This window comes from Ochotona princeps, chromosome 22 (assembly GCF_030435755.1).
Source record: "Ochotona princeps isolate mOchPri1 chromosome 22, mOchPri1.hap1, whole genome shotgun sequence".
Lineage (NCBI taxonomy): Eukaryota > Metazoa > Chordata > Mammalia > Lagomorpha > Ochotonidae > Ochotona > Ochotona princeps.
In genome coordinates, this window is record NC_080853.1 from 32,262,518 (window position 1) to 32,284,616 (window position 22,099).

The 22,099-nt window shown below is 42.8% G+C and overlaps 1 protein-coding gene across 2 annotated transcripts in view; it reads right to left on the reverse strand.

Annotated features, from left to right (window-relative positions):
- PLCB4 (phospholipase C beta 4) overlaps positions 1-22,099 on the reverse strand; it is a 350,035-nt gene that overhangs the window by 199,332 nt on the left and 128,604 nt on the right. For both annotated transcript variants that reach the window (XM_058679484.1, XM_058679483.1), the window contains exon 2: positions 12,176-12,235. The gene's annotated coding sequence lies outside the window, so the exon portion shown is untranslated. The remainder of the gene's footprint in view (positions 1-12,175; positions 12,236-22,099) is intronic.

Consider the following 22,099-nt stretch of genomic DNA (forward strand, 5'->3'; position numbering starts at 1 on the left):
GCCAACCAGCCCTCAACTTGCTCAGCAGCTGACAGACTCAGACGTGAGCCCAGTGGACAGCAAAACAAGTTTCTAGGCAAGGCCAGTTCAATCAACGGAACTGTGCGCAAAAGGAGTGGTTCCTGCATTAAACCACCATTTTCTTCAAATACTTTGGCATGTAGCGAAGTGTACTAACACACTGACCCAGTAAGGAAGTACTGCTAGTTCTTCTCCTGTTAGCAAATTGTCCCCTTTTACAACTTCTCCTATCCTTGTGGCCTTGACCTTTGACCCACTTTTCTGGCTCTTCCTACTTTCTGTTTTCCGTTACCCCTTTGCTGTCTGTTATGAATCGAATTGTGTCTCCCCTCCACCACAAATTCTTAGATTAAGCCCTTAAGGCCACATAGCTACAGAATATATATGAAGACAAGGTCATTAGGGGGTGATTAACTTAGAACAAAATTGTTTTGAGGTTTCTATTCTGATCTGGTTAGTATCCTTATAAGCAATTTGGATGTTGGAGGAGACACCAGGGATATGCGTTGCTGCAGAGAAAACTCCACGTGGCTACCTGGAGAGAGAGTGGCCAACGGAGAGGCAGTGACACCTGCCAAGTGCCTGGCCTCACACTCACAGCCTCTGTGAATAAAGCCTGGAGCCACTCAGACCACAGTATTTTCCTGTGACAGCACTAGCTGACTTTCATTGCCAAGAAATGAAGTTGTATGTCCTAAATTTTCCAGTTTCTCACCTGTTCATCCCCCTGAAAATTTCTCTCTTATGCCCATGAAAAATTCTGAACTTATTGCCAGATGATGAATTCCAGGGTCTTGCTGTGACTGCTCTCTGCCTGTGCAAGGTCCAAGAAAGACTGGATACATCTAGGGCAACTACCTGCATGAGCTGTAGAGGTTCCACGTCCCTGTCCCATCTGCAAGATCTACTGCGGGGGTCAAGGGACCACCCACCTCGCCCTGGGTGGCTGCACAAACTGGCCCTTCTACAGTAATGTGCTGTTCACAGCAAGTGTCTCAGAGCAGGCCATGTCACAGGTCAGCTGGGCTCCTCTGTGGCAATGCCCAGCAGTGGGGAAAAGCTCATCACCCTCAGCTTGGATGGCTTCTGGCACTGCAGCAGCTGTGCAGACAACTCCAAGCCTAAGAAAAAGCTTCTGAGTTTTGCTGAGTTTTTCTGTCTGTACGCTAAGATGCCCACACATGCTGAGACTGTCTTCAAAGGGTCTCGGAAAACAGAAGCAAGAACACTCATTGTTACTGAAGGGAATACAAAATGGTACAGCATCCATGGAAAACAGTTTTGCATTTATTTCCTCCAAGAGTTAAATTCAGAATGACTCAAGAGTTGGACAATCCCACTCCTAGGTAGACTCCCCAGAGAACTGAAAGCAGGTTCTAAATACGCGTAAATACTTTGCTATTATCAGTGCTATTTACAAAAGACAGAAGATGGAAACAGAGACAGGCCCGTCAACGACTGGATAAATACATTCACAAATAAAGACAATGAACATTATTCAGCTACAAAAATAAATGAAGTTATGAAATGTTCTGTCCTGTACTTCTTTGCCTCATTTATATCAAATATTCAAAAACAAGTAACTGCAAAGATATGATGAAATTACTGGTTGCCAAGGCAGAGAAAAAGCAAGAGTGGGGAGCAATTGCTGAATGGGTAAGATTTTTGAACAGAGATGATGATTTTGGTGAGAGATGGTAGTCGCATAAGTGTCCTTGTGAATGCATTAAATAACACAGAGCTGTCCACTTGAAAATGCTTACTTCTGGGCCCTGTGGCGTGGCCTAGCGGCTAAAGTCCTTGCCTTGAAAGCCCCGGGATCCCATGTGCACGCCAGTTCTAATCCCGGCAGCTCCACTTTCCATCCAGCTCCCTGCTTGTGGCCTGGGAAAGCAGTTGAAGACGGCCCAAAGCTTTGGGACCCTGCACCCGTGTGGGAGACCTGGAAGAGGTTCCTGGTTCCCGGCATCGGATTGGCGTGCACCGGCCCGTTGCGGCTCACTTGGGGAGTGAAACATCGGATGGAAGATCTTCCTCTCTGTCTCTCCTCCTCTCTGTATATCCGGATTTCCAATAACAATAAATCTTAAAAAAAAAAAAAAAAGAAAAGAAAAGAGAATGCTTACTTCTGTGAATTTCACCTCAATTTTAAAAAATAATAAAAGGATGGGAAGGGAAAAGACAAAGAACATGTCAGGTATGCAAGAAAGACTGAAGTCAGTGGTGGCTGACATGAGCACAGGAACAGCTCTGGTACCCTGGAATAAACACAGAGGGCACAAACATGACCACACTGGCAGGTGGTAGCCCGGAGACAACAGACGGCTTTCCTGAAAGAACAGTCCTCAGGCTCAGGAAACACTGATGGGTCAGGCCTTAGACAGCAAAAGGGGAGCAGACCATGGAGTGAGGACAAGGGATGAACTCTGAGCTTCACAAGCAGTCCTCTGCAGATGGCTTAATTCCTACACATTCATGCTCTTAGCGAACACAGGAGCACACAGGTACTTCAGAGAAAGGCAATCTGAGCGTAATGATACATTCTATCAGCATCCATAAGAAAGGAAAGGAGAACAGGAACAAAAATATGATATATCCTTCATGTGTATGATTTCATTGTCAATATTTGCCCCACATCAATAGAATAGATGATACGGGTTGGATAACCCTTCAAGAATATGCTTGGGACTAGAATTGTGTCAGATTTTGGATCCTGGAAAATTTTCATGAAGATAATGAGGAATCTTGGGGATGGAATCTAAACACAAAATTCAGTCACACTTTACATACTCACTTTATAAACAAAGCCTTCACAGCTTTATACACAAGCCCAAAGGTAGTTTTATACAACAACCTGTGTTTTGATCGACAAGTCACGTGAAGTGAGGTATGTAACTTTCCAGTTGTGGTATCTGTATTGGCGGTACTCAGAAAGTTTTGAGATTTGGATTTTCAGATTACAGATGCTGAACAAGACCAAGGTCCCAGACTGTAGAACCCATATTCCTCCTACCACTCTGATTTATATAGCCAAGTGACAAATTTATAAAGTCACCAGAAACCATCACACAGGTTTTCAGTAAGCTTGGGAAAAGCAGAATAGATTTCTGTTCTCCTTTTCAGTAAGAGGCCTTCCACAACCTCCAGTGCAAAAACGCACTGCATGTAGCCAAATTCTCAACCACTGTGTTAGTACTTGGATAGTATAAAACACATTGCCAGGGAGACATGTGGTTCACTGGTTGAACTGCTGCTTGGGATGCCTACATTCCACGTTCAACTGCATGGGTTCAAGTCCTGGCTTTGCTCCCTTTTCCAACTTCCTGGGAGCAGCAGGTGATGGCTTAAATATTTGGGTTTCTACCCCAACATGGGAGATCCCTATTGCATTGGAGACTCCCGACTTCAGCTTGGCCCAGCCCTGGATGCTGGCGGGCACCTGGTGAGTGAACCAACAGCTGGAAGGGGACTTCAAGGGGGGTGTCTCAGTTCACCTCTCCTTCTTTTTCCCTCTATCTCTTCCCCCCATCTCCCTTACATTCAAATACATACTTTTTAAAAAATGTAAAATAAACACTACCATAGTATCAGCTTCTTGCGATGTATATGTCACAAGTGCCTTCTTCAGCTACCAGCACACTCCATGCAAAACACAAGTCCCTTGGCCACACAGGAGGGATTAACATCAGCACCTCCACTTGGCAGTGCCACTCAAGTCCTCCTCAAATTGCCCTCTGTGGGCTTTTGTGACACGTGATGCCCCTCCCAGGCCACTGAACAGGGAAAGGAATGAGGCAACTGATCTTCTCCATGGTTTTGTCAGCCAAGGTCACCGGCTGGCTCCTCTCTAGGAACGTTCACTTCAGCTCTCAACTCTCAGCAAGCTGCCCTTTCCCACTGGACAACAGAAAGACAAGACACCTGCTCCCCTCTCTGTTTCGGAAACACAGATACAACAGATTTTTCAAATGCAACAGGCTTCACATTTTATTAATATATCCTCCTAAAACAGCTAAACGGAATTGACTTTCTTTCCTCTCTTTTAGGCATAGATCAATGAAAGCAAACACCCGCTTGGTTGGTAAATCCATGCTTCCTTCTGGAAAAGATTATTCAGGGTGCCCAACTCAAAATAGGAGAGCATGACAAAAATGACAGAACAAGAAATCCTATATTTAGAAAGAGAAATTGTGACCACACACTGGCCCTAGGCAAATAACAAAGGAAAGTAATTTTAATATCACAATGACTTCAACAGTAGCAGACTCATGAGCAATATGTGAAAAGCCCAAAGAAACTATGTAACAGACAGGTGGCAGCTAAAATGTTCAGCTTTTTCTACCCTAACTTCCAGACCTTTTTCCATTCCTTCAAACCTTGAGGGAAAACTATAGATGTAAGGAATAATGCGAATAGCAACCTTTAAATAGTTGGATGGAAAACACACACACACACACACACACACACACACAAGTCAGTCTTAAGCATTTGCTAGGTAGAAACCTGACATTTTGTTTTGAAATGTTTCCCCCCTGGAACTTATGGCTTAGCTTCCCCAACCTTTTAATTTAAAAGTTAAACACATTTTATACTGCATACATTCCTACAATATATGGACACACCTGTACACTTATTACTCTACAATTAACATTTTATTCTGGTAGGTGGTTTTTTGTTGGTTTTGTAGTATCTTGCCCTTTATCCAGCACTCTTTGCATCTTTCATTTTTTATTTAAACACATTTCACAGCAAATAAGTTCTTAACATCTCAGTACCCTTCGCCTAACCTCCTACATGTCTTGCATTTCAATCTTCCTCAGGGAAAGGTTGTGACTGTTCTAGAAGAAAGCGAGAGGAAAGGAACTGAGTGCTACATATGTACCTAGAGTTCCAGGCACGCAGAGGTAAAAACGAGATGCTGGCAGTGGACGCAACTCTCTCTACGGAAACCAGAAAGAGCACTACGTGGCGGAAGGCTGGCCTCAGTAGCCAGGGAAGGATCTTAAAGGGTCATGTTGTTGGCCCCATGTCCTTCCTTCCTCCCTCTGCTCAGCCCAGGAAGAAGAAACCAGTCGGCCACGGAAAGGAAGAGACACAGTGACACAGTGCTACCCTGGGAACAGAAAGAGCAGGAGAAGCACCTGATGTCAGGCAGCTCTCAGAACTCTCTCTTCCAGACAGGATGCTCTGGGGAAGCAAACACACACCCTCTGCATAAGAGGAGGGGAGAGCAGGAAGTACTTCCTCCCATCTGTTGCTACTCTTTCCTCTGCAAATCAACTTTGGAGGCTTGGATATGCTTACCACTTTGAAATGCCCATGATATCGAAGAAGGGAGGATAAGGAAAAGCAAATGGAAAGCCATGGACAGTCCCCCAGAGGTTCAGCAGAGGACTTAAATTGTCATTAGGGCTTCCCAGCCCAGCTGACCCATATGAGAACAAGAGTGAGCCACTGTAAAGAAATGTGCCCAAGAAACGAGTGTTGTGTTCATGCCAAAACGTTCCCAGAGCACAATTTAAGGGAACAGATGGGTCCAGCAGTGGCAGCCGATGGGGGTCTCCACGGCTCCAGAAATAACACTGCGACTTTAACACTCCTTTCACATAGAGCTGGACTCATAAGCCTCATCTCCAAGAAACTGCGTACGCTTCTGATTAATCTGGAACCAATGTAGTCTAGAGAGGAGGCACAACTTGCAAGGACCAGTCCCCAAGCAAAGCTACCTGCACCTTGCAGCCAGAGTAGCAACACTGGAGCCGAGTCCACACTCATCCACGAAGGGAGCCCTAGAGCAGAAATCCTCAGACTGTAAGACAGATGACAACTCAGTCACAGCTGCCCCAGCCCCCTGCTCTCTGAGTTGTACTGTCATGTTCGGATTGCAAATGCATGAGAAGCTAGGCCAGAAACTTACAGCCACATCTCCCCAAGCTCCAGAGCCACAGAAGGGGCGGCAGGTCAAAAGGCAGGTGAAAGTTCAAGTCTTTACACTTTCAAGTGATTTCCGACACAGAAAGTGACACAAACATACTACTGAATCATGGTGACCCTTCTGCAAAATCAGATCTTCCAGCCTGGTGTCAATGGGACCACGAACCACCTTTCATATTCTTTATCTAGCATGGGAGACTCACGAATCTGTTGCAGGATGCGAACAAGATCACACCAGACATGTCTAAGGTTGATTAAGGAGTCGTTATTAATCAAGCTTGGTGAAAATAGAGCACAATAGCAAGTCACAAGTCCATAGAGCAATCTTACCAATCATAATCTAACCAATCATAATCCCAAAAGGAGCAAATGGTCATTATCCTTAAGTCCATCCATTAAGCTGAAGACCTATGTCCCAGCTTCCCCAACAATATAAGCTATCCTAAGAGACATGCAATGAATAACCTGGACACACTTACAAAGTTGCAGACATTCACCTTTCCCTGGCTTCTCTGCCCACATTCCACTACTGCTAGACCTCACCTCTCGTGGAACTCCTGACAGCACATAAACCAGAAACAACATTATTATATCCATTGTCCCATCTAAGCAGTACACAGGCACCATGCTCAGGCGATTACCTCTCCTGGGTCAGCCAAGTGTTGAGGTGCCACAGTAACAGAAGCACCTGGCCAGAAAGAGAGCGAGCCCCTGCTTCACAGGCTTTTAAAGGGGCTTGTGAGAAGAGTAGTTACACAATGCAATGCCTTCCTTCTCAGATGCTAGGTGAGTCACAGGTGGGCAGCAGCCAATACCTAAGTGTTGTAGGCTAAGGAGTTGATTAGTGCTCGTTGGGATGGGCAGGAACAGGAACTGGGCTTGTAGCTAAAAACACCTAGACTAATTGGACTTCCAATATCCTGGCTAATTTAGGATTGGGGGGGTGGTTGAGGATGGAATTAACATTTCATTGCTGTTAGGACCCACCTTCAGACAAAGGGTAGAGAACACAGCCAAATTTCATTTGCCCACTGTCAATGGGTGCTGGCTTTCACTGGCTGCACCCCATAACAAAATCTGCAGGGCAAGTATCAAAACATTTCTAGAATTGTCTAGTTCAGACTGTATACATGGGTATCTTCTCCATGGCCTGACAGTCTCTCTTTCCTCTTTAAAATCTACCTTATACGCTCCTTCTGAAACATACATTTTTCCAAACTGTGGTCCTAGAATTTTCTAATCCTTAAGGTTAACCATGACATTTTGGCTTCCAAAGCCAATTGCTTTAATCCCAAACCCTCTTACAAGGCATTCAGTCCAAAAATAGAACTAACACTGGCCCCTCAAGGACAGGCTCACTTTCTCTGGACAAGAGGGGAGCCTCATTTCTTTACTGAATAGGGCAGCCACACTGGAGCACTTCCAGAGCCTCATTCAGAGCAAGCAAAGCCTCTTAGCAGAGTCTTTTTGTAACATCCTGAAATTGTCCCATTCTCCACTGCTAACCAAAGGTTGCTTGGGAGCATCTAAAATCCAGCTAGTAATTTTTACATCAACCAAATTTTGAAAATGTTTATATTGGATATTCTGTGCTAAACAGCTTATTCAAATTAATTACACCTGTGGAGTTGGTCCTCTCAGCTCTCAGCTTGCTAACCTGCTGCTTTGTATTACTGCAATGAAGGTACAAACATATTTAAAGCTTTGGTCTTGCTTACATTATATGTCTGTTGCACAACATTGGTAATAGAGATCAATTGAACATATGTGTTACAAAGAAATATCATACATTGCCTTTAGAAGCTTGTAAAAATAAAAACAAAATTAGAGGTAAAAGTAAACTATTAGAACATAAAAGATTGTTAAAAGAGATGAGAATAAAAATAATGAGGTAAAAAATGAGATGCATACTTGGAAATGCTTCTTACACGAAGGTCACAATATCCTTGTCTCTTTTGTCACGGCCCTGAAATCACTATTCACGGTGACATTAATCCAAAGATAACTCTGAGAAGTAGGGGTTTGGCACATCATTTAACATGCCTCTTGGAATGCCCACACCCCGTATCAGAGCGAGTAAGTTCGAGTCCCAGCTATGTTTTAAAGCCAGCTTCCTGGTAATGAACACCTTTGAAAGCAGCAGTGATGGCCCAAGCAGTATTGCCCCTTCCACTCACATGGGAGACACAGAGTGAGTTCCTGGCTTTGGCCTGGCCCAGCCCTGGCAATCGCTGGTGTTGGGAGAGTGAACCAGGAAACGGGAGTGCTATCTCTCTCCCTCTCTCTGTCTCCCTTTCAAATGAGTAAAAACAATAAATAAAAGAAAGCTCTGAAAATTCTGGTTGTATTTTTCTAACTCTAACACATAGAGGGACTTTACTTGCTAAAAATGACCTAGGAGCCTCCCAATATTGCAGTCATTTTAGGTCTTAAGAGAGATGTGGCAGAAGTAAGAAAGTGAGTGAGACAGCTCTTGCTAGAACAGGCTGTTGGTGGAGGAGATGCTCCCAGTATCCTGTCCTGATCCTGATGGGGCCCTTTCATGTGCTGTGTACCCAATTCCCAGTTTAGAGTTTTGCTTTTAAAAAATGACACCTGCAAATTTCATCAGAGGGACACTCTTCAACCCCTGGGATTGTGTCACCTTACAGGTGCAGAGAGCTGACATGCTTGGAAGCTACAGCCACTCTCTCACCTGTCCACAACCAGAGCAGGGTCCAGCTTCACTGCTGCAAGTGGGAGATTCTGGGAGCAGTGATGTTGCAGAACTCCCCCAGGGAGGTAGACTGGGACAAGTGCATCCTCCTGCTTGGCTTCTTCTCTTCTCTTGCTCTATCACTAGGTTCTTCCAAGAGCCCTGCCTTCTTCCTAAACCAACTTAGGCATAAACTCATCTCACATCTACTTGCAGGAAGCTTAACTTAAGATATGTGGCGTAATGTAAATCAGGAATATTCAAGGCCACAGATTTTGTGGTTCCAGTTCGTAGACCGTGCACAGGAATTTCTGACTCTCCTGTTTGAAATAGTTGTAGGACCCATGGTTTCATAAGAAACAGCTTAGTCTGTGTTGTTATAACACAAACCACATAAACAACAGAACTTTATGTCTCACTATTCTAGAAGCGAAGATGTCCAAGATCCAAGTACTGATTTTTAGTCTGCGGGTGTCCTCATGTAGCAGAAAGTAGACAGACAGTTTGTTCACACTGTGTGAGGCTTCTTTCATAAGGGTTTGATCTCTTTAACAAAGGAGCAGTCCTCAAGGCCTAATCCCCTCTTAAAGACCCCACCTCAGGTCCCTAGCAGCTAAAATCCTAACCTTGCACATGCCAGCATCCCATATGGATGCCATTTCTAACCCTGGCCACCCCACTTCCCATCTATCTCCCTACTTGTGGCCTGGAAATCAGTTGAGGATGGTCCAAAACCTCGACACCCTGCATCCATGTGAGAAACCCGGAAGAAGCTCCTGGCTCTTGGCTTTGGATCGGCTCAGCTCCAGCTGTTGCAGTCACTTGGGGAGTGATTCATCATATGGAAGATCTTCCGCTCTGTCTCTCCTCCTCTCTGTACATCTGACTTTCCAATAAAAATAAATAAATCTTTAAAAAAAGACCCCACCTCTTTCTAATACCTCAAAGGCAACACCGGAAATTTGGAGGAACCCAATTAAACCATAACACACAAGAGTGTCTCTGTTTTTTGTCCTTAAAGAACACTGCAGCAACTCCAAAACACAGGTCTTAATTTAAAAAAAATCGAACAACTGCTACTTGCATGCCTTCGTGTCTGTATGAAGTCATGCAGCATGGGAGTCTCCAAAGTAGAGACACAGGTAAGTTCACTTTGAAGTAGGGTGAGGTGCATGCTTCGCACTAATGTTACCAATGTTCCACATTTTCAGAATCGAATACAAACAACACAAAACCATTCAAAAAGGAAGAAAGCATTGTTCATACTAAGTGGGTTTTTCAAGATTCCTGTGTCTTCCAAACTGAAATGCTAAAGAAAAAGTTGTCAAGACCTGTTCTCTTTTCATGAAACTTGAAAACAGCCATTGTTTAGACTGCAGTTAATAAACTGTGTTACCAAGGCCCTCTGCAGCTAGCGATGCAGGGGTGAGGTTAATTCATCCAAAAACTGGCGTTGTGTTCTCTGCATTTTTTCATTTAGGAGTTTATTCACCAACAGAGATAGAAGGATTAGTAGTGTAGGACGTGAATAAGATTGAAAATGTACCTTAAGCCATTAGAGGAATCAACATATATTCTGAAAGCTTAAACAGATATTTAATCTTAAAAGCATGTTTAGAGTTAACATACAGTCAGCTCACTGTTGGAATTATGGAGGAAGGAAGCACGCATTTCAAGGCAGAACCAGAAAAATGTACATTCCAGGGTCTAGATGTTTCTAATTTTGAGTACAGAAAGATTATAAAAAGGTCAGATTTAATTCAATTAAAAAAAACTTCATAATGCAAAATATTTGACAATGGAATAGTGCTTGGGTGAAGGCTAAACGTTTTTATACTATATTTATTTATTTAGATTTGACAGAAAGACCGAGATCTTCCGCCTACTTATGCACTTGCCAAATGCATCTATGACCAAGACATGACCAGGCTGAAGCCAAGCACAAGGATCTCGGCTAGGTCTCCCCCAGGGAATGAGGGCCAAACCCTGCTACTTCTCAAGCTGGCCATGAACAAGCAGCCTGACTCAGAAGGGGGGCCAACAGGACTCAAACCCACATACTCCAATAAGCAATGCAGGCCTCAGTGACATCCTCATTGCTAATGTTAAGTGAACCCCCTGTTTTTATTTTCAGGAGAGAAAGAAAGTAAGGAAGATTTGTTTTTTGAAGAAGAATGCAATGCGAACACAAAAACAGCAACCAACAACCACCTGACACTCAGTTACCGAGTCCAGTAAGCTCCTACCTAACATGGGGGAGGGGGAAGGAATCCACTTATTAAATTAAATCTCCAACCAAAAATCTTTGTAAACTCAGATTCACAGCATTAATGCCCCTCAATACAGAAGAACTTCTTTGAATGTAAAATATTTGTCAAACGGCTTCTGAGCCCTTTCAATTTTTTTTTTTAAAACTCTGGAATCAAGTGTTTATATTCACTAAGCATATAATTCTTCATAGAATACAGCTGATGAAAAATGACCTATTTAAGGATAAAACAACTATTATACAGGGAAAGTGGATAGTCCAGAAATATGTAATGAAAAAAATCAGTAAAAAGCATGTGACCTGTCTACACTGATTTAAAGTCCTTAGAGAATTATTCAAATCTGCCCTACCAAATTCTGCTTTGCCGACTAAGACACGGTTTATGAGTCATCCTTAGGGAACAGCAAAATAGAGTGCACTTTACTAAAAATAGGTGGGAACATTCAATAATAAATCTACTTTTTTGATATTCACATGTCATCATTTAAACACTGATCATTTGAAGAAGTGTCAGGTTATGGGACTCTCCCTTTCCCTAACAGACAGGCTGGAAGAAAATCAGCCAGACGCATTGTGGGAAGCATAATGAAGTGTTTGTCATGACAGGCAGCACATGAGAGAAAGAACATGATTGGAAAGATCTTGCTCCAGAATTCAGCTACGAGAAGCAGCAGTCAACTCGCCGGTTTATTTGACAAATGCCACACAGCACATCTTTTTTTTTATTTTCACTCTTAACAGCAATTAGAAAATTTCAATTTAAATAAGGGATCAGAGAAAACAGTCACTTGTACTCCTTGGAACACTGGCTCCAGAAGAAAGTTTATAAAAGTACATGAAAACAAGCATTGGAAGCATTCATTTACATCATCCCAAACATGGTTCTCCAAAATGGAGGGTCTTGGATGGAAACTGTCTTAGCACAGAAAGTTTGTCTTTGAAAAGAGTCATTGTGAACAGCCGCTTCAGCATCACGCGGTGCATCCTACACACAGCTCTTACCACCAGAGGCAGGGATAGAAAGTTTAGTCTAAGGTGAAGTGCCTGGGGTTGGTAGAAGTAATAAACTGGAACCTGCCAGATGCTGGGAGATTCTGCTTCAGGCTGAATCACACCAAAGGATGTGTCTGTGAATCAGTTGCAAGAAACGTGTATTTCAATTGGGCATCAATGTGAAGAAAGGGACTCTTTCCTCAGATGCAGAATTCTAGAACCCCATAACTGGCAGTTCTTTAGCACAAACCACAGATACTTACCAGGCAGCTCTGGATGGATGGCAAGGGATGCCGCTTCCGTCCAACTCACCACACAGTCCTCTGTAAAGCAAGCAGACACAGAGAAGAAAAAAAAAAAAAGTCAGGTCAGAATTCTCATGCAGAGGCAGCTCTTTGCATTTCAAAGTCAACAGCTATAATTTTGTGCTGTATTAAAAAAAATCCAAAGATACATTTAAAAACTAAAGTGACATTAGTTCTGCCCAACGAAGACATAACAGTCATCAGTTCAAAAATATCACGGCTGGATCAGCCTCTAGGAATTACACATTTTCTCTCCAATGCTGTTAATCTGCCACTCAGCCTCTTAATTTATTAAAATAATTAAGCAGTAATTGAACAAAAAGACTATCTAAAATCTCGAAGCAAATAGATTTGCCTTCCTTGATTATTAATGAAAATGCCCTTGGCTGAATCGTAATTGGAAGAAAACTTTCCAATATCCTGAGATGAACTGTAATCGAAAGAGGCCTTTTGAAGATGTTCACTGATGAATATGAAAGATTTACAACAAAACTGCACCTGTCTACAGAAAGACGTATGACACTGAATTAATATGTTTTTAATGTTTTCCTAGCTTTGATATGGTGTTTCTGGTTTTGCTGGAAGTCACATGCCAATACCTTTCTAGGACTCATGGGAAGGAAAAGTTTCAGGTGGTAGCAGAAGTACCCAGAACTGTACAGAAGTAAAAATACGCAAATGTGGGGAGAAGGTAGAGGCAGAAAAACGGGTGGCTGAGACCTGGTAAAGCCCAATCTGCAAAGGACAGGCATTTAATTTGTGAAGGTCACTATCTCTGTGTGGAGATGACCACAGCCCAGAGATTCCCATCCCTGTATGAGGATGGCCACAGCCCAGCACCGTCCATCTCTGGGGGTGACCACAGCCCAGCACCATCCATCTCTGGGGGTGACCATAGCCCCAGTGCCTCCCATCTCTGTGTGGGGATGACCACAGCCCAGCACCGTCCATCTCTGGGGGTGACCACAGCCCAGCACCATCCATCTCTGGGGGTGACCATAGCCCAGTGCCTCCCATCTCTGTGTGGGGATGACCACAGCCCAGCACCGTCCATCTCTGGGGGTGACCACAGCCCAGCACCATCCATCTCTGGGGGTGACCATAGCCCCAGTGCCTCCCATCTCTGTGTGGGGATGACCACAGCCCAGCATCGTTCAGCTCTGGGGATGACCACAGCCCAGCACCGTCCATCTCTGGGGGTGACCACAGCCCAGCACCTTCCATCTCTGGGGATGACCACAGCCCAGCACCTTCCATCTCTGTGGGGATGACCACAGCCCAGCACCGTCCATCTCTGGGGGTGACCATAGCCCCAGTGCCTCCCATCTCTGTGTGGAGATGACCACAGCCTAGAGCCTTCCATCTCTGGGGGTGACCACAGCCCAGAGTCTCCCATCTCTGTGTGGGGATGACCACAGCCTAGATCATCAGGCCCTAGGTAGGTAGGCATGTTCATACAGTCTAAGAGAGTTCCCTGAAACAGAAAGGAGTATATCCTTACATGTCTGTAAGGAGAGACACGTAAACAAATTCTCATCTCTTGGTTGGTTGTAACAACCGGAGTTTTGAAATAATACACAAACAAAAATTTCATTCTGTTACACTTGGGTAGCAGAGTTTGGTACTAGAGCTAATCCAAGGATATGTCTACGAAGCAGCAAGGAAAATTCTATTTGTTTCCAGAGATTTTAGATGGTTGTAGTTTGATTGCTACTGAAGTATTTGCATAGAGAAGGAGACTGAGTAGCAGATAGCAACATTCAGAAGAAGATCTTATGGGCTGAGAAGAGGAGAAGAGCAGTGACATTTCTGATTTTACTTCTGTATATTTTTGCATATACCATGACTGCATGCAAAGAACATATCTGCAGACAAGAAATTCTAGAACTCAGTCATTGGGGAACTTGCATTGGAGGACAGCATGTAACAAACAGCCAGGACAGGCGGGGAAGGTGCTAGCTGAGATGCCCGTGTCCCATATTTTAATCTGTGGGTCTGAATCTGGGTTCCCCTCTTTGCTCCTATTTCCTGCTATGTGCTCTTGGGAGACAGTGGTGATGCCTCTCTGCCACCTACATGGATAATACAGATTGAGTTCATCGTTCACAGCTTCATTCTCAGACCAGGCACGGCCACAGTGGTCATTGCTCTGGGTCTGTTTGGTCTCTCTCTTTGCCCCTCTGAAAAAATCCACACGCTTCTTTTTCTTAAAAGGGCCTTTTATTTTCATCTAAAATTTAACTATCACGTAATATTATTCTTACAATTGAAAATGGAATAAGCATTTTACCAAGTTTCACAATAAAATGTTACAGAACAGTTAACTTATTAACCAACATGCACCAAATGTAGACCATTAGTAACCATCACTTAACAAATATAAACTCTCTACAGGCAAATCATCATTCAAATGTACAGACTGAGAGAATACACAGCCTCGGGTGCACAGATCTTACTGATTTGGTGAGTAGGTACAATAGCCCAGGCTTTAGGCATGAATTACTTAAGAGTATGCAACCAATATGAAAGCTAAACTATGTGCTGTCATTATTGCCACTTTAGACCAGAGAAAACTGAGAAACAGAGTGAATACTGAGGAGTCCCACAGAGCTAGCATTCAAACATAGGCACTTTAAACATAGGCACGTTTAACACCTATCACACTGCCTTCTCCAAAACATTGTATTTCCCATATTATATCTTATTTGAAAGTAATAAATAGGCAAGTGTAAATTCTATGAGGACAGGGATGGTGTGTACACTGAACATCAGTGAGTACAGTCAACATCGGGCACAATGCCATGCACTTCGTGGGTACTGGATAAATCTTTGCTGAAAGGATGAATAATTGAGAGGCTCACCTAGAATTAGGGTATTCCACTAGGGGCTATGATATAGGCTGTGCTTAAAAAAAAAACCCTCATTGATTAATGACCCTGTCATTGCCTGCTCTTCATTTGGGGAACCCCCTTGCTGCCCAAGTCGATTTGTAAGGAAAGACCTTAAAGACCAGGCACATATTTGTTTCCCTTTTCTAATTCTCCTTTGATAACCCAGCACAAAGCTGCCACATGGTTCCTTATATCTTTCAAACCCTACATTGTTGGGCTACTGCAACACTGAGGAAAGCCAACTATGGTTAACTGTAAAGAAATGAAAAAGGATAAGAAGTTGGAGATGAACTATTAGCTACTGGCATCCCATAGACAAACTATTGTAACTGGCTGGTGTTGTGGTAATATGAAACCACTTCAAAACATCGGGAGAAAACAACAACAGTGTATCTCTTCCATAAACTTTCTGTGGCACTCTTAGACAAGAATGAAGGCCCACCTAGTGGCACTTTCATCCATTCACATATTGCAATTCTCATGCTGAAACGCATAAGGGATCTCTAAAACTCTAAAATCCTTACACATAAGTACCATAACATAGGAGTAAATCTGTGCTGGGTGATGTTAATATGTTACCAAAGTCTAAAGAGCACGAATAGATAAACTGGATCTCTTGAGAAACAATTGTATTTTAAACATACAGCATCAAGAAAGTGAAGAGACAGCTCATATGAAAAAGCAACTGCACATTATTTATCTGATAAGAGTCTTCTTATCCAACTTTCCTACAATGTGACAGCAAGCACAGCAACACAAATCCAGCTTTAAAGTAGGTAAAGGACATGAGCAGAATTTTCTCAAAAACACTGACTGATATATGTGAAGATATTCAACTACTGAGGAAATGTAAATAAAAACCATAACATTTCAGACCCAGCATGGGAGTTACAATCAAACCACAGGCAGTAATAACTGTTGTCCAAAATTTGGAGAAACCAAAGCCCTTCAAACACTGCTTGTGGGAATATTAAATTACATCACTTTAGAAGACTCTCTGGCAGTTCTCAAATAGTTAACTACTAACGTATCATAAGATTTGCTAATTTCACTCTAAGACACACATCCAAGAGAAATAAAAACATATATTCATACAAAATTGTATATACAATTTTATAGCAATATGATTCTTAGTAGCCCAAGCGGAAACAATTCCAATATCTACCAGCTAATGAATGAGCTAAAAAAAAAATGAGGCGTGTACATACAATTCATATTACCCAGTAATCAAAAATGCAACTAGATTCATATAACAACATGGATAAACTTCAACAAATGTCTGCTAAGTGACAGGAGCTAGTCACAAAGACCACATGTTGCTACATGGCCCCATGGTCATAAAATGTCCAGAACAGGCCAATTCATACAGACACCATCAGAGGCTGTTTGCTGGAAGAGCAGCGGGAGAGAAAGTGACTGCTGAACAGGTGCAGGAATGCTTTTGGAGGAGATGAAAATATCCTAAGATTAGACTGCGGTGATGATTGCGCAATTTTGTGAATATACTAAAAACCACTGAACATTTTTAAATGGGTGGGTTTTATGATATGTAAATTACATTTCATTAAAAATTTTAAAGACTGCATTTCAGTGAATTGCCATGAATAGTCACCAGCTTTTTTTTCCCCAAAAATGACATGACATTTAATCCACAATCCTCAAGAAGATATATTAAGTGGTAAGTATTTACATTTTTCTAAAATTTACTACTAGTGATCTCCACAGGATTTTTGTGACAGGAAATAAACAAGGACAGGCGGATATTTGGCAAGCAGTTAAGACACAAGTGGAAAGATGCATGGCTCATGTAGGAGTGGCCTGGATTTAAATCCCTGATCCACTTCATATCCCAGCTTCCTGACAATTTTTTTCTTTTAATTTCACTTGGAAGCCAGAGAGAAGCAGAGAATCTTTCATCCACTAGCTCACCCTCCCGCAACATGTGATAGCCATGGCCAGGCCAGGCTACAGCCAGGAGCCTGGAATAATATCTGGCTTGGTTGGCAGGGACCCAAGCACTTCAGTCATCGTCTGTTGTCTCAGGACATGCATTAGCAGAGCCTAGGTGGGAAGTAGAGGAGCTGGGATATGGGCACTTCCCATAGCGACTTCAGCTTCTGCATCAAATGCTTCCTTGCCCTCAGTAAACCCATAAATGAAACACAAGAAGTTGTCACTGAATGCCCTTTGCAAGTTACCCATATTTAGATGTTGTTTTCAAGTAAAGAATACCTGGGTACAGCTGAACCACAGAGAAAGTCTTTCAGTGTTTCACTGTTGTGTACTGCTGAATGCAGACATCATTGTCTTCTAAGGCAATACGGTGTGAGAAGATGATTACACCAATGACTTTCTGTAACAAACCACCGCCCACCTTTGTAGCTTCATTCAATACTTGGTTATGTTGGTTTGTAGGAAGCAGTTTCAAGTTTGCAAGAGTAGCAAGTGGCAGGCCCCAATGTGTGAGGATGTCCAAGCCCTTGTTGTGTGACACATGCGAATGCTTTCCAAACACTGGAAACAGCAAGTCACACGGCAATGCTCATAGTCAAAGGGTAAGAAATACTCCCTGTTTTTGATAGAGCACCATATACTATAACACTGTGAATGTAGAGAGGGCAAGGTTTGGGCAGCATCTTTACAAGTGACCCTAACATTTCTTTCCAAAGTGGGATTGATACCCTTTCACTATTGGAGAATGGAAGGATGTGCCACAGTTAAGTAAAAGTTCAATTTACGTGTACCATCTTAAAATACCAATGTGCTACCCTGGTACATGCAGAGGGAATGATAGTTACATGTTCATTGCATTTTACCTTCTACTTATGGAAAATGGTATTATTTTTCCATTGTCAATGAATGTATTGCTATAATTATAAATGTTTAGGGTTATTTATCATGGTTCTATTACCATAGTACTATAATTCCTACAGCTGTTATACTTAATTTTGAAGGAAATGTACTTGAGTGGAAAAAAAAAAGAGGAGTGAGTTTGGGTGAAGCATGTGTTTGGAAAAATCCATACAAGTGACTACTGAAATTCACATTTAGAACCTAGTGGGGGGTAGGTCAGAGCATCAGGGTGCATACAAATGACCAAGGCATTCACTCAAAATGCAAACCATGTAAGTCCTGATCAGAGATGAGGCCTGAGGTTCTGCATCTCTAATCATCTCCCAGGGAACAGGATCACCCTCTGAGCAGCCAGACATGCAGGTGACACCAGGACACGTCTCAGAAATCAGGGCCTGAGAGACGCAAACAAGGCCCTCAGACAACACAGAGCATCAATTTCGGCTTCCTCCTCCTTCACACTGAATGACTTCCAAATAAGCCCAAATAAACTGTGGGCTGAAAAAGATAAATGCCTGGGCCAAAAGGATATCCAGCTTGCCTAAGCGGCACCATGACACAACGATAAGAGAATTAAATTACAGCAACAAGCCTCTCCATCATAATTGTGTCTGACACTTTCACACACTATTAACAGGATTCATTCCACGATGATTACTGAGTACCCACTGTGTACCAGGCACTAGTCTTAGCCTTGAGGACATGACTGTCAACAAAACAAAACAAAACAAAACAAAACAAAACTCCTAGAACTCATAAAGTGCACACTTTCCTACCTCTTACAGGTTCCCAAACCGGTCAAATAGACCTTCTCCTCGAAGCTGCTTGCGATCCTGGCTGCAAACACCTTGACGTGATCACATACATGTTAACATAATCCCACAGTGATCCTTTAAAGTTTGTATTGTGGTGCAGCCAGTTAGGCCAACTATCTGTGATGCTGGCATTCCATGTCAGATTGCTGGTGCAAGTCCGGGCTGTTCTGCTTTCCATCCAGCTTGGATAGCGAGGTGGCATACCAGGTTAGTCCTTCACCTGCAAGCACTGACATCCCCTATGGGTACCAGTTTGTGTCCTGGCTGCTCCACTTCTGATCCAGCTCCCTGCTTACAGCCTAAAGCCCCTGGGCCTAGGGATGTAAGTTTCATATGGGAGACCCCGAGGGAGCTCCTGGCTTCAGATCAGCTCAAACACTGGCCGTTGCAGGTCATTTGGTTAGTAAACCAGCAGATGAAAGATCTCTCTTATTCTTCTGTCTGTCAATCTGTCTTTCAAATAAATCTTTTTTAAAAAATGGTAGATGTCACAAAAATATGCAATCTTAGGTTCTCTTGAAAATCCAGTGCTTTGGTAACATTGATCCCAGAGTGATGCAGGTAAGTCAGCCACAGTCAAGAGAGGCTGTGGTCGCTTCCGCAGCCCACCCCCAGATGCTTAGGCACCTCTGTCTGTGCTCTCCTCTCTCCGATCCCTGGAGTTACTGATCTGGGAACAAAGGGCTTAGCCAGCCTCATTTATCATCAGAGACGGAAGGGGATTCCTCCTTGGTAGTGTACACTTATGTGATTTTCCTTTACTGTCATGATAAATGCCCAGCAAGAGAGCTGTTCAGTTCTTCATTTGCCCCTTTCTATATCTAAAACTGCCAGTTTGAGAAAATTCTAAACCCAGCACAGAAAAGTTACAGCTCCTTCATCTGTCATATTCTGTGGCTAATCAGCTCTCAACTGGAAAACGGGGGCTCCTTATGCAAGCTCATGATGAGTAATTTCACGGATTTTTTTTTTTCTGGGGAATGGTAATGACTGCAATTATCAATCTGCAGTCTCTACCCAGGTTTCCTTCACATATTAGTTTTCCATGGCTGCATAACAAATTGCTAGCAATGTAGTGATTTCAAGCAAGGTACATCAATTAGTCCACAGTGGGTCTGAAGTCTAGCCAGACAGTTGTCAGGGTTTGGGTTGGACCTCTTCACATGGCTCCACCCAAAGCATCAGTTAGCCTTCATTTCCTTTTGGAGGCTAGAAGAATAACCTGCTCTTACAGCTCAGACAGAGTGCTGGCCAATTGAATTTCTTTATGATTAAGAGTTCTTTTCTTTGCTGGTTGTCAGCTGGGTCCATTCTCAGCTCTTAACTGTCACCTGCAATCACAAGCTCCCTACAACCAAGACCAGTGACAGAGATTCTCCCTTGCAAAGAATCCCTGTCTTTACTTTCAATGTTTCTCTTCAGGCCATCTTAAGTTCCACCAACAGCAAACTCTTGGCCTTTAACTCAACTGTTGTCACCTAAAACAATCCCACCACAGGAGTGACACAGTCACAGTGTAGGGGATGACACAGGGTATATACAGCAGCAGGGCAGATATCTTTGTGGGCACCTCAGAATTCTGTCAGTGTGCCTTTGCCACCTCTGTATCTTTGGGCGGGAGTTGAGTTACGTCACAAGAAAAGCTCAATGGCCAGCAGAGAAGGAATATGAAAACAAAAAACAGAGAGTATATTTTTACCAATATTCTGTTCATGTGCTTGAGATTCCGTTGTGTAACCCTAACAATGCATGCATGCTTTCAAATTCTAAACCTATCAAAGATGTTCTCCATTTTCACCTTAAATTCCATGAAATTGGATGTCTAGAAAACTGGAATTCTTTCAAAGAAAATGAAAACATACACATTACCAGTACTAATGACAAAAAATTTTGTGAGTCTTTTTTAATGTTTGCTTTGTGAGCAAAGTTTCTATATAATACCATGGGATGAATTTTTAAGCTAAATTATGGTATACAGTTTACATGACTCTAACCCATTTTACTGGTCTTTCACTCAACTGGCTTGGTTATTTAGAAGTTACATGACAGTAATATATATGCTACCATACTAATATTTAAGATAAAAGTAGAAAGATAACTAGCAGCTGGTTAATACAACCAGCAACACATGACCTTCTCTAAAGAAAAGAAAAAGATCCTTGAAAAAATTTCCTAAAATCCTCATTTGGCTACAGAACAAAACTGTTGGACAGGTGAATATGAAGCAAAGTAACAGCTATGATCAATTCATGCGCAATGGATGTGTGCAAGCACAACTCTCCGTGTGTTATGTACAACTCACTGTATCTCACCAAACTCCATGAAGAAGCAGCTTTGTGCAGGTGAATAGACAAAAGCACAGAATGACGAGCTACCCGTTCTGAGTCAAGAGGCAAGCAAACAAGGAAGCAGGGATGTGAACTTTTACAGACTGGTCCCAGGATCCTTCCTCTTAAGACGCAGTATCTGTATACCTGTATGTACTTCCTCATCGCAAAATAGGAACTATTTTCAGGCTGGTGTCCTGGCACAACAAGGAAGTCCAGGATGCCTGCAGTGCTGGCCTCCTATTTGGGCACAGGTCTGTGTCCTGGCTGTTTCATTCCTCATCCACCTTCCTGATAATGGTCTGGCAAACACGCAGAGAGTGACCTGCGTGTTTGGGACCCTGCTGCCCATATAGGAGACTGAGATGAAGCTCCTGGATATGTGTAAGCACTACATCATGTAGTGCAGCCTACATCAGCTCTGGCCACTGAGGTCATTTGAGGAGTACACCAAAGGATACAAGACTTGTCTGCTTTCCTCTGTCATTCTTTAAATAAATGTTTTTTGTTTGTTTGTTTGTTTGTTTGTTTCTAAATAGGGGCTATTTCCACATCTATTTTACAGCATAAGATAGTGAACAAACACTTATGTTTTTTGGCATTCCAGTACATAAAGCTCATGACTTTTGGTGGAAGGATAAATAAGGCCTGCAAGGCTGATTCATATCAAATCACTGCTCCCGTAAGTAACACCAGCACCTTCATCAAGCAAGGCTCTGGATCTACTGCAAATGGGAAATAATATGGGCATTATTTACCCTCTGAGAATTCTTCTGAAAGGAAACAGATTAGAAATGCAACTGATTTCTTCTTTCTAGTTTTGTGCCTTAGAAACATATTCCCATTGTGCTCCATTTTGAAATGAACAGACTATGAAATTGTGGGAACAAAAGCTAACAGTAAAAGCATAAACAAGAAGAAAGTTGAGCGTGAGGATGGGGGAAATATGCAGTTCAAGAACCTCAGGCCTTTTCCATTCAATCCACCCAGCCACGT